The sequence below is a fragment of the Cavia porcellus genome, unplaced genomic scaffold (genome assembly GCF_034190915.1).
Source record: "Cavia porcellus strain 051 isolate PalLab524CR breed Dunkin Hartley unplaced genomic scaffold, mCavPor4.1 scaffold_2, whole genome shotgun sequence".
Classification (NCBI taxonomy): Eukaryota; Metazoa; Chordata; class Mammalia; order Rodentia; family Caviidae; genus Cavia; species Cavia porcellus.
This window is the reverse complement of record NW_026947485.1, coordinates 52623823-52640718: the sequence shown is the minus strand read 5'-3', so window position 1 is coordinate 52640718 and position 16896 is coordinate 52623823.

The window sequence follows — 16896 nt, the reverse complement described above, 5'->3', positions numbered from 1 at the left end:
TAATTTACATTGAGTATATAATGAAATAATAGTTTTGTCATATTGGATTAAGTAAAATTCATAGATTAACACAACTAACATAAGTTAGTTTGATCAGTTTTCTTCACTTTTTAAGTGGCTACTAGAAAATGTCAAATTCTTGGCTCCCGTTATATTTCCATTGGTCAGCAGGATTCTAAAGTTATCTTTATCTGCTACTGGTGGTAGAGGATGCCCACATCCTAGAGCCTGACATTTCTGTTCTCTCCTTCTCTCATCTTCTTCCAGTGATGCTCAGGTCCTGTCAGGGCCACGTTGGCCTTCCGGTCCTGTTATCCTTCTGACCTATTGCTCTTAGGACACGGCCCCATGAGGCCAAGGATTTTCCTGGCAAAAGAAATATACTTTCTAAATTTATTGAGAGTATGATTTAAGTATTTAAGCTTGAATTCTAACATGCCAAAAATGTAGGACATTATTTTTCTTATTACAAAGCTGTGCCTTAAGTCTTTAATTTTTTTGACAGTAAAATCTCGTGGTGATGCACATCTTATTGTCACTGTCTCTTCTACTTCTGAAGTGTTAAAAGCTTATGTTTGCTTTAGTGGGTGGAAACATCGACCAAAATATCATGTAGATGTTTATAACAAAAATTTGTACTACAGGGCTGAAAAACATTGCCCATATTACTTAGCATCCTGTTTTTCTCTTTAATAAAATGTTTGCAAATTGCATTTTCTATTTCAAAAAGTACTATGATTGAAGGACTGAAATACAATTCTCTGTCAGAAAGAGGGCATCTATGTAAATTACAGGTATCAGTGAAGAATTTCCAAACTACACAAGTGAACGTTTCCCTACTCCAGCTCACATAAGAACTCTGATTTTTCACTTTCTGTGACCCTCAAAATCCTCATTTACTAGGATTGCTGCGTATGGATAGCCCACTGAAGATACCCACATGGAAATTACTGGGTTTTGCTTGATTTATATGACTCCAAACACTTTGTCTGTCCCTGGTATGTGCCCTAAGGATGCAGCACTGTGCTCTCTACTCAAAAACCTTCTTTCTCAGAACATGAATACCTGGAGCACTCCTGTGCTCTATCCAGCAATTTCTCACAGGCTCATGTAGCAGGTGCTCTTCATGTGCTGATATGTTACTTCAGCCTCAGGTTCTCTCCACAGATATTTGATTGGCAGTAAGAAGGCCAAGGGTGAAGATGTCATGTCAAGGACAGGAAGCCTGGCCTAGGTAATCCGTGTGGGGGCAGAAGGTTTTTGTTCTACTCAAGGGCAGAGATCAACAGAAGTGCTCGTTGTCTTGATGTAAATTGAAAAATACAAATATATATATATATATATATATATATATATATACATTATATGCACAGTACATAGTTTTAATATGTGCTTACCCTCTTAATTAGTATACCCATTATTTCATACAGTTAACATTTCTTTGGGGTGAGGACATTGAAAAGCTCCTCTTTTGGCAAATTGTAAGTATAGAATAATGTATTACTAACTATCAGGCTACATATCCATCTGGTCTCCAGATTTATGCTGAAGTTTGTGCTCTTTCATCAAAATCCCTATTCAGCACCTAAATTTCTGCTCCAATGTTTTTTAGGCCTAATAGTTTGAGACTCCATAAGTTAGTGAGAGCACATAGTATCTGTTTTAGTGGACCTGGCTTATTTCAGTTTATATAATGTCTTTCAGGGTTGTCCATGTTTTAAATGACAAGATTTCCTTTTTAATAAAGCTGCATAATATTCCATTGTGCGTGGGTATGTAATATGTCACAGTTGTTATTCACCAGGTTAATTTCATAGTTTGAATAAGTTGTGAATGAGTCACAATGACTATTGTGAATGCATATATCTCTCTGAAATGCTGTTTCCAAATCCTTGGGATATACACCCAGAAATGGAATTGCTGGATCACATGGTAGCTCTATTTTTACTTTTTTGAATAACATTTTGCATAATGATTGTACTGATTTACAATTCCTTTACCAGTACAAGGATTTCTTCACTGTTTTGCTAGCAATAGTCATTTGACTTTTTGAAAAAAGCCGTCCTAAAAGGTGAAAGATGATATCTCTTTGTAGTTTTGTTTAATATTTCTTTTATAATTGGTTATACTGAACACTTGTTCATACATCTATTAGTCATCTGTATACATTCTTTAGAGAAATTTCTACTCATGGCATTTGACCCATTTTAATCAGGTTGTTGTTATGGTGATCGTTACAGCCATTGAGTTGTATGAAGTAATTATTTACTTTTGAACAAAAGCACTTCATTGACTGTTTGTCTGTAAGTATTTTCCTCCCACTTCACAGATTACCTCCTCATTTCGCTGATTTTCTTTTGCAGCTTTTTAGGCAGAAAAACATGGAGAGTGGAGCACAAGGAAGATGGACCTATTTACGGGGACTCTGTGTCAGGTCCTTTCCCAGTTGTAATGCCTGGTCTTGGCTGCTAACTCAGCCATAGTCTCTCTTCCTTGATTTATAGCAAATAAATACACAAAAGTGTCCTGAATAGAAGGCAGAGGGGCAACAGTGAGAATGATGGTAAGTCACATTTTGGTGGACATGGATATTCTGTTTGGGAAAATGAAAAATACTGGGGATGGATAGTGAGGATATTTGCACAACATTGTCAGTGTGCTTACTATCCCTGGTCTACACACTTAAAATCAAAATTTATGTCTTATATGCCTAACATGTTGTATTAAATACACACACACACACACACACACACACACACACACACACATATATTTAGACAGTTGAAAACATGTATTCTGTGAAAATAGAAATTTAAAACAAAACTAATTGATGTCAGGTACTAAGTGGTCAGAAACTTGGCTGGTGCTGGCATAGAGAGAGAGTGGGACTTGTGAAAGAGACATATCATAGGAGGACGTGTTGCAGCCAGTGCTTAGAACAAGTAAATGCAGTGGAACTCCCGGAGAGCAGGTGACCCCTTTTTATACCATCGCCTACTGCAAAGATAAAATGAGCAGAAGAACATGCTCTCGTCTAACATACTTAGGGAATTAATGCAAACCTCATTAAACAAAATTGAGAAAAAAAAATATTTGTGTTGATAATAGGTGATATCCAGAAAACTCTCGGATGAGATTTTTATTTTTGAAAGAACACATTGAAATTATATGATGACAGCAATGTCGATCGTACCTACATTAAAGACAGGTCTTTAACACTTGGTGGGCTTCAGCTGCAAAAAAAAAGCAACAACAACAAAACCTCGGTAGTGTTCTTTGGTGTTTGGCTGCTCTGGTCTCACTCGAGCCAACAGTTCAGGAGACACTCCCCCTCTGAAATGGTCATATCATTGAATTGCTGTCCCTATGGTATAATAACCAATGATTTTCTCCAATATGATTGAATGAATGGAAGGTAATGAGAGTGCATTATGAACATTTAAAATTAGAAACAAAGAGTAAGATTGCCTGGCACTTCTGGCAAAGAAATAGTGTCCTGTCCCCCCATCCCCACCCCACGGAATATTTGCATTCTGATGATCCTTACCACCAAAAATAACTGCTACCTGTTAGAAGACATGTGTTGAGGAAAATGAAAATTTTCCTCATTATCACAGAGTAATTGCTCTTATCCAGAGGTTGTACTGGATGAATAAATAGTGAACACCCACAGAACCTACAAGGTCTTCCTGATGAGCTTTAAAAGTTTATCAAAGACAGCGATGCTTGGTAGAAAAATCCCACGCAACCAGGGCCAACTTGCTCATGGAACTTAGGACACCAGCTATCAAATATGTTGTAGACTATGCTAGGAAAAGAGTTCAGGGCAGTAACTAAGACCTGAAACTGGAGGACATGAAGTATTAGAATGTTAATACAATGCGTGTGCTTCAATCAAACTGAGATACTGAGACTGTGTTTGGTAGCATACTTTAAATGGCACAGCCATGAATGTGACAAAAGGGACTCATGGCTGATGTCAGTTTTGAATAGCTGATCCTGAAATTATTGAATAGAGACTGAGAAACTCTTACTTTTGTGCCTCTAAATGAACATTATTAATGTTTTTCTCCACGACTAATGTCCCGTTCATAGGTAGCTAAGTGTCGATAGTGATAAACCACATATCTATCTCTTTAACACAACAAATTTAAGGCTTAAGTGTTAGGATCTGATTGTCTCTTTCTTATAAGAATGCATAGTGTCAAAGGCTTTTTGGAAAAGTCCTTTTTGCACTATCTCCTCTTTGTTTAGTTGAGTAACTATTTCTACCTTTATCCATGATCTCCATAAAGTTTACCTGTTCTGTCAGGAAAATGCAAGAAATCAGCATCTTCTGTTCTGTTCCTCTCGGACAGCTTTCAACCCTCTCTTTCTTTGTTATTATCCCCAATGTTAAACTCGTAAAACATAGGTCTTCTGATTCACAGCTGAATGTGCTTAACCCGCCCTAGAAGCATGTGCTTTGTGCTTTTAAATTATTTAGACCTGCCAGAGAAGTCTGAATCTGTTTCATCTTCACCTTGTCTTTCATAATATTTTTTTTATCTTACAGTGTTCCCATTAGTCCTCATGGGCGTGCTTACGGGCTAATATAGCCCTCGAAATCACCTTCTGGCATTGAAAATTCTGCCTTGGGGCTTCTAAAGCACTGGAAAGTCTGCAGGGACCCCTCTCCTCCAGGCCAGTTGAGTCGATTCCCTGGATCTTTACAGGAATAAGAAACACACCCTGACAGTAATTCCCTCCACTGGGTACACCAGTGCTACACTGCGGCAATTGAATGTTACATGTGGGTTTAAGTTTATATTATTTAAAACATACACATCCATATTATTAGAATGCTTTTCTTTTCACTGTCAGTGCAAAGGTGACATGTGTGAAGTTAAAAGTGACCTGTGCTGTGGGGATGAAATACAAATATAGTTCACTATGATGCTCCTGGGACGGGAACAATGTTGTGTGGCACCTGCTCATTGGCATGGGAGCCAGAAGTCCTGCCTCACTCCAGCCCTAGGAGTATGACATTATGCCTTGCTACAAGATACCAAAACTTCAATCTACATATGAAATTCTTCCCATTCTTAGCACAGTCTCTGAAGAGAGTTTGGGAGAGAAAACAAGGAAAAATGCCTTCCAATTTTGCTTGAGATGAAAATTTCTGATCTTAACAAAACAAAGAAACCATCTTTAGGAACGTACACCTGCCTGTGGCTTTATCAAAACTTTGAAGCATGCTACCTCCTCGCATGTGAAACCTGACCAGAATCTTTCCTGTCTTTTCTACTGTTGGAGTCATACATGAGCCTCTAGCTCATCTGCTGGATCAGCAGAGCCCACACTCTCCTTCATTCCTGTGTCCTTTCAGGAGGAGGATAACAGAGTGACCTCAAGATGCAGGAATCTCAGCCCTGGCTGGTGTGTGTGCGTGGCTCTGCTGTGGACTGCCTGTTAAAATGGGTACTAGGTATTTGAGAAATTGCTTTCATGTACTTTTAGGGGGAAATTAAAAGTTGCAAAAACAATATATGCAGCACAATTCCATTTTTATTTAAAAATAGGTGCAGAATAAAAGACTAGAAGTAGATAGAACAAAATTTTAATACTAAGTTTGGTGGAATTGCAGTATTTTCATTGGTTTGTATTTTATACATCATTACTGTTCTAAATTTTATGAGGGCATTTGTTTCATGATGTAGTGATACATTTGTATTGATGGACAGTGAAAGGAATTTAAAAATAAATTCAGATGTAAATGAACGTTACTTCTTTCCTATCTTTGTCTGTCCTGGTCCTCTAGACTCCTATTATGGTACAAAAAATTGTCATTAGTTTTTTTTTAATATTTACTTCCAGGAATTCTTTATAAATGGTGGTACCTCAGTTCACAAACTTTCCAGAATGCTTGTTTCAGAATTAATTTCAGTCAGAACTGTGGAATGAATTCTGCAACCAGCATCATGGAACGACTTAAGTTTGTGAACCAAGGTACCCACTGTAAATACGAATATATTTTTGTAATTCCTTTCCCTATGCAACAGTAATTTAACATACTCATCAGCTTTTATAGATTCTTCTGTGAAAATATAAACAGCCTTCCTGGATGTCACAGGCTCAAAATAAAAACAAACAAACAAGCAAAAAAGCCCAATTAACTCTCTCATTTTGCATAAGAGCTGCTGTGCCCTGGATACTTTCCTGTCTCTGGTTGTAGAGAGCTTTCTAGGTCTACTTTTCTAGGGTCCAGGCTAAAAGATTGGCTTTTTTTGGGGATGCACTCTTCCTATGCTACAGGCAGGAGCAGTCAGGCTGGTGGAACTTCACAATGCCACAGAAAGAGCAGAAATAGTGTGTATTGTGCCATTCTGTGACCTGGTGATACAGCTCCTCTAACTGCCACAGAGACTGGACATGTCTCTAACTAGGCATCCAGTTGCCTGCTAAAATCTTGTCATCAAGGCTGAAAACAAGGCCAGGCATATCAAAGACACATTCCAATAAAGAGAACAGCCAAGTCAAATCATAAATGCAGTTGTAATTTTTTTTTTGTACCAGAGATCAAACTCATGACTGTGAACTTGCAAGCAGGCACTTATGCTGCTGAGCTAAATCCCCAGCAACAGTTGTAATTTTGAAAAAGAACGTTGCATTTTTCTCCATTGGAGGTTGAATCATGTTGTACTTCCACTAGCAATGTGGGAGTATGCTTCATTTTCCTAGCTGACACAAGGGACTATATTATCAAACATGGGGATGTTTGCCAATTGTATAATTGTGTAAATAAAAAGGTATCTCAATTTAGGTTTATTCCAACTTAATATATAGGAATGAGAGTGAGCTTTACTTTATATATTTGAGGACCACTTTTATTTCCTTTTCTAAGAATGGTCTGTTCTAGTTGGCCAGTTTTTCTATTCTTCTGCAGTGTGAGTTGTAAATGTTCTTCCCCAGTTTGTCACTTTTCCTTGGACTTTGCATAAGTTGTGTGTATATTTATGGGTATTGTCATCTGATCGTAACTGGGAATCTTCTTTGCTCTTCTGTTCTAGTGTCTAAAATAGTTCTGATTCACAAGTAGGTGTGCATTGCTGGTGTCTAGTGAATAGTATGTAGGGATGCCACTAAATGTTCAGTGTGAAACAAAAGGCTGTGAGAACAAGGAATTCCTTTGGTCAGGTAATTACCCTGTCCAAAATGTCAAGAGTATAGAAATGGGGAAACATGAGCTAATAGAAGTCATATTATTCTTTTCTAACAATTTAGAATATTTCATTCTAATATTTAAATATGATTTAATTAGAATATATCCGTCAATGGTACAAAGTACTATAGATATTCATATTTTTATTTTTTAGGTGTCTGTTTTAATATCAATTATTATCTTATTTATCATGATTTATTTCTGCATAACAACATTGCTCCAAATCTTAGCATCTTAAAATACAACTATTTACAAGGTCACATAGTTTCTGATGGTCAGAAATCCGAGAGTGGCTCATTGGAATGGCTCTGGATCAGAATTACTCATATAGTCACAGTTCAGCTGCTGGTCCAGAATACAGTCACCTGGAGGCTCAAAAGTTTGCTGCCAAACTCATTGTCAAGATTATTGAAAGTTTAGTTTATCATTGGCTGTAAGCTGATGGCCTCTGTTCCCATCAATTGGGCTTCTCTTTAGGTGCTTCTGTGTCCTCATGACAGAACTCTGGCTTTCCCTAGACCAAGGAGAGCTCTCAAGACAGAAACTAAAGGGCTTTTTGTTTGTTTGTTTGCTTTGTTTGGTTTTGTTTTATTCATAAATAGCATCCTCTCAGAAGCAATATATTGTCACATCTACCATATTATATGCATTAGAACTGAGTTACTAAGTCAAGCCTTCACCCAAGAATTAGGCTCTATCTCATAAAAAAGGAAGTATCAAAGAAGTTGTGGAGATATTTTTAAAACTCTCCTACCTCATGATATGGTGTAGATAGGATTTGAACATATCTCCTCAAGAGCATATGCTGGGACTTCTGGGAGAACATGGTGGTTAGATAGCAGCACGTTTGGAGGCTCTCTGAGAAACCGCACTTAAAATCCAGGAATGGTGCCGGGTGAGAAATCCTAAGCAAGGGGAGATATATTTTGCCAACCCATGAACGAACTAAACTAAGAGAAACCAACCGGAAACGTAATCTTGGTGATATAACAGGAAGAGATAAGGTCTCAGTACGGAAGCTAGACTCCACACCACTGGAAGCTGCAATTTGAATTTCCTGCAGCCGCTGCTGTGTCCCAATTGGCGCAGCAAGGATAGAGGCACGAAAGCTCTGAGAGTGGGAAGCAGTGAATGGAGTTGAGAGCGGGACTGCCTGGGAGCCCTGCATCGACCTGCAGTGAGTGAGTGAAACAGGGACCCTTCCATAGAGTAGGAGGCTTCAGCAAAGGACATACTGGGACCAGGAAGACTACCCAGAACAGGATGCTGCAGGGACTTCAGTCACATATTCCCCTCTCAAGTGGGATTGGTGGGGAGTGCCTGGCCTGCGTGACGCTGCTGACTAAGTCCCAGTAGGCTAGCCCAAACCAGGTCCCAGCACCTGGAGGTGCACTTTAGCAGTGAAGTCTTTGGTAGATTGACCTGGAGGGGCAGGCCCAGCATAGGCTGCCCAGATCTCTGTCTCCCTAGTACACTGCAGTGGGTGGGAACACCTAGCCTGCGCAATTCAAACAAACTGTAACTGACAAAGAAAGAAACTGGGCCTCCTATATTTGCTTATATAAAAGGAACAAAAAATATGGGAATAGGGAGCAACAAAAAAGGGTCCTCAGCCCCAATCCTGAGAAACATGCAATATAAGACACGGCACCAATAGACATAAATCACTATCTCCAGAGCCTCATAGACAAGTTCCGGAATGAAGTTATTAACAACCTGAAGCAAGATATAAGTAGAATAGTTAGAGAAATGCTAAACACAGCCCAAGAAAAAACAGATGGTAGAATGGAAGAACAGAAAAAAAAAAAAGGGGGAGAATTGTTTAATGGAGAAAATAGAAAAAACATAGAATATGTGAATCAGGTTCAAAGAGATTACCAGGAAACTAAAAACTCTATCAAAAACTGGCATCAGCTTGAAAGAAACTAAGGATAGATTATGTGAACTGGAGGGCAGATTTATAATATGGGAGCATGAAATGAAAAACTTCTTAAAAATAACAACAACAACAACAACAAAAAACCAGTAACAATACAAAGGCTAGAAGATGATAAGAGGATCTATAACTTAAGAATCAAGAACATAAAAGAAGAAGTAGGGACACAAATAAGTGGACTACAAAAGCTATTCACAGAAATAATCCAAGAGAATTTCCCTAATTTAGCAAATGGTAAAGATACTCAGATGTACGAGGCATACAGGACTCCAGCCACCTACAACCCAAACAGAGCTACACCTAGGCATATAATAACCAAAATTTCAGAAATCCAATATAAGAACAGAATACTAAAAGCCATCAGAGACAAGAAACAGATCACTTACAAGGGAACACCCATCAGAATTACAGCAGACTTCTCGGCACAAACCATCAAATCACGAAGAACGTGGGGGGAAATAATTCAAGCTTTGAAAGATAATAACCTCCAGCCAAGATTGATAGATCCTGCACAACTGTCCCTAGAAATTGATAGAAAAACAAGATGCTTCCAGGATAAAGAAGAACTAGGGGAATTTGCAACCACCAATTGAACTTTACAGAGAATGCTGCAGGATATTCTAAAAAAGGAAAATACCAAGATTCCAGAAATAGTGGCAGAGAGGCCACAATAAATGGAGCAGAAAGAGAAATGAAGACAAACTGACAACAAACGACAGAAAAAGAACTCAACAGAGATGAGGCAGAGAAGATCGGATGGTAGGAACAGCTATTTTGGAGAAAAGACATCATAATAGCTAGTGCTGATTTAGTATCATCTTGTTTTGAAGTCCCATCAAACTTGTATTTTTCTGTCTCCATCGGTCTTAAAAGGTTGTATCTTACTGGATTTTATTATATATGATAATATAAATAAAAACTTTTATAGACAAGGAGATTATACAGAAACCGTTGTTCATTTTCTGTTAATTGGTTCTAAATACCCTGTAATAATGTCATTCTCTTGAATGGTTTTTATAGTGTCTTGATATGTTTGGTGCTACAGTATACAAAGTTATACTCAAAGATTTCAAGGAAAGAGACACAATGGTAACTATTTTTATGTCAGGATATCTTGCGGTGAAACACTATTTTGCTTAAATGGTTATGTTTTGACCTACGCTGTTCTATTGTTATGCCCTCTTTTATCTCAATCCCACCCTTTTTTTAAATTACTTTTTTCTTTTTATCTTTTTAATTAAGGGAAAATAAATTTTAAAAAAAGCAGGATACATTATAGTAACCTACTTTGATTTCCTATTAACTTGATTTGAAATCCTGTATTGCCCTCACCATCTTGTTTTGACTGATTTTCCCCTATTCTGCTTTGCTTGATAGTACCAAGTTCGAAAGTATAGGCAAAACTGTGAAGACAATAAGATTCATTATGACACCAATTCCAGTTGACTATTATCTTCTTTTAAAGTCCTGTAATGTTTCCAATGCTTTGGTTTTATTCTTTACTGTTTTGTTCAACTTTATTATAACTGGAAATTCTTCTTAAAATAGCAAGAGGCAGTATGGTAACCATTGTTGATCACCTTGTGTTTTGTTTTTACATTATCTATTATGTCCATCCTTTTGATTTGACTGATTCTGTTCTGATATGTCGCATTTGGTTTTACTCTCTTCAAAAAAAGTAATAAGAACTATGAGAGTAATAAAAGTCAAAATGTGTCACTGTCATTGTACAAAAGAAAAGAAAACAAAGTGCTCTAAAGGGTATAACTGCATATATGTTTAAGTGTATAGGATAGATAACCATATTACTGAGTTTTTTGGATTATTGAACAAAACTGTTTGCACTCTCACTGTTTGAAAGTCCACTTTATATGCTTCAGTTTTGTAACTTCAACAACAATTTCTAAGATGAGATTATGTAATCTATTGACTAGTGATTTCCTACTGTTTATTTTTTAAATTTTGTATTACTTGTACCCTTTTTTTGTTTTTTTTTCTTTTTCTCCTTAAAAAAAAAAAAAAAAAAAAGAGCATATGCTTCAAGGTGGTTTCCCAGGGTCATGGTATTGAGGTAGTAGAACTTTCAATAAATGGTACCTGGTAAAAGATAATTCAGTTCTGGAGACTCTATCCTTAGAAACTATTGATATCTGGATCAGTTCCTGTGTGAATGGGTCCTTTTGGGAACTGGGAACTCTTCTCCTATCCCTCTTTTGCACATGCTGCTTATCTCATCCACAAGTTCTCCTGTCAGTATGACATCAACTACCATGAAGCTCTCACCAGAACTGAACAGTTGTTGGCAACATGCTCTTGAATCTCCAGTATGGTGAACTAAATAAACATTTCCTCATTGTAAACACACAGTCTCAGGCATTTTGTTACAGCAACATACAACAGATTAAGGCACTAACTTCCTTGAGTGTAGCTCTTTATCAAATACTTAATCCTATATAGATTGAGATATTTGTTGTAACTAATGTGCAATTTTTTCTGACAAATTTTACAAAATTTTTTCTTTTTGGTACCAGGGATTGATCTCATGACCTTGCACTTGCAAGGCATGTGCTTATGCCACTGAGCTAAATCCCAGGCCCCCTCAAAAACTGTTTAAAGTTGAGCTTTTAACTATGATTTGATTAGGAAATTGTTTATACTTATGAACACTTTATGTGTATCAGTTAGGTTGGATGATCAAATGAAATTATGAACATGAAAATGTTAACAAACTCAAAAGAAACTCGCTATTGGGAAGTATTATATTTATTACTTTTGAATGAAGTTACAGCCCTCAAATACTGTATTTTAATTCCAGTTTCATTTGCTGGAATTGGTTCTTGGATCCAAGTTGGAATGTCAGTTGTAGGCCAATTGTGGAATTTTCCATCATAACATTGCCTGTCAATTCAAACTGAACAGGAACCCAATCCTGGAAACAAATAAATGATGTATCATTTAGTTTGTATTCACTGAGCCTTATCTTTCCATTCCTGGGGTAGGGGGAGCTCTCTTTATCCTTTGTGTTGTTATTTAGACAGTCACTGTTATTGCAGGTGTCATAAAGGTGTGTATGTTTGGATGTGTGTGTATGTTTGGATGGGAAACAAGAAAGGTTTGTGCCCACCCAATAAGATACCAGGAGGAGTTGCTAAAGGTATGCTGTGTGATATGAAAGGCACTGAAGGGAGTCACAGTCTTCACATCTCTCCATTGCAAATCTGCTTACGGAATCCTTCATTGGTTCTTGGGTATTTTTTAATTACAAAAGAATCTTTGATGAAGAAAATTCAGAAATAAGCACGTCTTCAGTACTGATGCTTATAGGCTAGTTGAGAGGCAGAAAAATGGTATCTTTGAGAAAAAAACAGAAAGGGAATAACCAAAGATTCAGACACAGAGATCCAGGGATATAGTTCAACAGCACAGTGTCTCCCTGGATAGTGAAGGTCTTGAATTTTATTCCTGGTACAAACAAAACAAAACATCCCCCCGCCCTCTTCCACGCCCCAAAATCCCACAGAAAATAACCTTGTCTATAGTAAGCATTTATAACAATTAGCAGTGCATTTTGATTTTTAAAATATGAAATCTTCAATTGGCACTCCATGTGTTGGATTCATCATACAAGCATGTTTCATCTGACTAGAAATAGTATTTCAAAGTTTGGACACTTCAAAATTTTGGGATTTTCTCAAAAGAATCATAATATCTCTTGATACTGGACCTGTATTGGGTAAATCCTCAGAAATTTGAGGTGGCTGTGTGTTTTAGGTAGATAAGAACAGTTCACCACTGCCTCTACCACCCTTTTATGCTATTCCATCACACAGTAACATGTTAGTTCACATTTGTTATCTGATTTTCATTGTCAATATTCATCTAGTGGAAAAAATACTTTTGTACCCAATAAAAATAATAATTTAATTAATTTATTAATAATTAATAAAAATGGGACCATTCAAGAGGATGAAAGCATTACAGGGTATTTAGAACCAGCTAACAGAAAATAAACAATGGTTTCTATATTATCTGTTTGCCTGTAAAAATTTTTGTTTATACTATCACATATAATAAAATCTAATAAGATACAACATGCAAAAAGGAATGGAGACAGAAGAACAACAGTTTGATGGGACTTCAAAACAAGATGATATTAAATCAACACTAGCTATTATGATATCTTATTTTCTTCAAAGTAGCTGTTCATATCATCATAGACAATAATATGAAACAGTCCAAAATAAAACCATTCCAATTAATGAGTGAAAACTTTATAAGGCTTCAAAGCCATATAATGGGGAATCGTGATTACCATATACTTTTATGTATTTGTATCATTTCTTACACTAGGGAAACTATTCGGTATTCATACATGTGAGTTTGATTTATTTCACTTATGAGTATGGTCTCAAGCTGCACCCATTTATTTATAAATATCTCAATGGGATCCTTCTTTTTAGCTGAGTAGTATTACATTGTATAAAAATACCACAACTTTTTAAACCATTCCTCAGTTGATGGACACCTAGGGTTTTTTCCAAGATCTGGCTATTAAAAATTGTGCTGCTATAAACATGGGTGCACATATATCACTGTGGTATGAAGTTTTCAGTTCTTCTGGGAATATGACTAGAAGTGGAATAACTGGAACAAATGTGACTTCCAATCCCAGCTTTTTGAGAAATCTCCAGACTGACCTCCACAATGGTTGCACCAGTCTACAGTTCCACCAAAAGTGAAGGAGAGTTCCTTTTCCCCCACAGCCTCTCCAGCATTTGTTGTTGGTGGTTTTCTTGATCCTGGCCATTCTTTCTGGAGTGAGATAGAAACTCAGTGTGGTTTTAATTTGCATTTCTCTAATGAGTAATGATGATGAACATTTTTTGATGTATTTATTTGCCATTTGTATTTCTTCATCTGAAAAGTGTGTATTCATCTCATATGCCCATTTTTGGATTGGATCTTTGAATTTTGGGGATCTGATTTTTTTTTAAATTCTTTATATGTTTTAGACAGAAGTTCTTTGTCTGAGGGAGAGTTCACTAAGATTTTTTCCCAGTTTGTGGGTTTTCTTTTCACTATGCTGGAGACTTCTTTTGACATGCAGAAACTTTTTAATAAAAGGTGATCCCAGTTACTGATTCTGGGAAGTAGTTCCCATGCATTTGAGTCCTATTCATAAATTCTCTATCTACCCCTATGTCTTCAAGGTTTTAACCCAATGTTTCTGTTTTAATATTTATAAATTCTCTACCCTACCTATGTCTTTACCCTATGTTTCTGTTTTAATATTCAGATCTTTGATCCAATTAGATTTTAATTTAGTATAATGTGATAGGCATGGATATATTTTTAGTTTTCGGCATATGGAGAGCCATTTATTAAAGAGACTGTCATTCTTCTAGTGAACATATTTGGCCCTTTTATCAAAAATAAGGTGATTGAGTGTTTGTAGTTGTGGTTGTATCTTCTAATCTATTCCATTGATCTTCAGCTCTGTTTTGAGTCCAGTACCATATTGATTTTATTACGGTTGCTTTGTAATATAACTTAGTAATTCATAAATATTTCTTTTTTTTTTTTTTGGTTGCTAGTGTGAAGGGTGAGGTTTCTCTTATTTCTCTATCAGTGATTTTGTTGTTAGTATATAGGAATGCTATTAATTTTTGAGTATTGATTTTGTATTCTGCTACATTACTGAATTTATTTATTATATCTAAGAGTCTTTCAATGGAGTTTTGGGGGTCTTCTATGTAGAGAAGGTAATGTGTAAAGCTGTGAGTGTAAAGCCAAAGCTGTAAAGAAAAATCCAAAAGTTTAAAAAGCTGGAAGTGTGGATTGTCTAAGGAAAGCTGCAACGATTGAGTAGAGTGGGCCTAAGAGAGAAACTGTGGGAGCTACAACCCAAAGAAGCAGTGTTAGGGTGGAATCACCCCTAGCCTTTTGTATCTTACAACCGATTGCTTCAGATGTTGAGTGTAAAACTCCAGGACTTAATGTTTGCCTTGATGGATTTTGGATTTATTTTGATCCCCTTTCTCTGTAGCCCCATTTGTTTCCTTTGGGAAGGTTATGTTAAAGGTTGGAAGTGTTTAACTTTGTTTTCATTTATACAGGGCCTCACAGATAAGAGTTTGCATTATATCTTGGTGAGACTTGGGACTTAAAATTCTCAGCAATGTTAAAACTGTTAGAACTTTGGCAACTCTTGTAGATGGACTAAATGTCTTTTATATAAAGGACATAATGAGTCTTTGAGGGGCCAGTGATGAAATGTTGTAGCTTGTTTAAATGATCCCCTGCAACCTTCTGTGAGTGTGTGGTCATGAGAGGTGGGCCTTTCTAGGGCACTGAGTGTGGCATTTGTGATTGGTTCATTGTCTCATGCTGGGATTGGTGGGATGAATGCTGCACCTCCTCAGGGGTGAGCTGGCAAACAGTGTAAGAGAGGGAAGGAGGCATGCATTTCTCCTTTTTACCCTGTTCACTCTTGTACCTTGTGGCTGCCATGAACGATTGTCCCTTAGCCATGCTACTGTGCCTTGGGGCGAGCAAAATATGGACTAAACTCTCTAAAAACTGTAAGCTAAATAAACATTTCTTTTCATACTTATGGGTGTCAGGATGCTTTGGGTGACATGAGTTAGGTAACTGCTTTGGCAGACCTTCTGAGAAACATTTCACAAAGGCACTTACACACTCAGGTTGTGCAAGGACACAATCATGTGCACATTGTAGAGTAATTCCTTGCCTAGAGCCTCAGATGCTTATGCCTTCCTGGCCTTCTTTTCCTGTCTGTCTAGAAATTGACCCACAGCTCCATGGGGTTGGCTGGTTAAGACCTCTACCTGTGCTCGATTTTTTCAAACAAAGTACATTATGCTATTTCTTATTATTTGCATTCCCAGAGTCAAAGGTAATGATTGGAAAAATAAAACAGAGCAACATTTTCATTGATAATAGTTAAAATAATCCTAAACATTATTTGGATCACATTAGACAGACACTGGAGGCAGTTTTGCTGTTGCCACAAAGATACATGTGTTTTTCTGATACTGCATGGTTTTGTCTTTGGTTTTGCCTGCATGTAATAGAAAGTAATAATATTGGCTTAAACAAGAAGAGATTTATTTTTCTCCCTCAGTAAGTGTTATGATTTAGATCAAGAATGTCCCCCTATGCTTCTTGTGCTCACAGTCAGGTCTATTAGAAAGTGGTTGGCACTTGGTTTATCCACTGGTGAGCTCTGCACCTGAGTGCGCTGTTCAGAGGTTGGATCCAGTTGAAAGAAGAGGGTCACTGGGGAGAATGTATGTCCTCTATGGCTTCTTACTTCATTTGCTGCTTCGTGGCCTCCATGACACAGCAGCTTCTTCCACAGCCTGCTGCCACACCCTTTCTGGGTTGTAGCTGGATGACTATCAACATCTGCAAACTGTGAGCCAAAGTAAGAACTCAGATGTTTTATGCACAGGTAATAATTATGTATGATAAATGTTGTCATTATGTACTGGAAACATATACTATTAAAAATTTTAAAGAATTTAAAACTCTCTTCCTTTGGGTTGTATCACCTGTTGTGTCCCAGTGATGCCAAAGTGACCACGATATCTTATTCACTGTCTTCAGTATTTAGTGCTCCAGCTTTCTGATTTTGTGTCTTCAACTTTAGCTCATATTCTCATTCTTGTGTTTGTTCTTGTGGTCAGAAGAAAGTTGCCATAGCTTTAGTCTCAACTCTGCATTGGCAGCAGGAAGC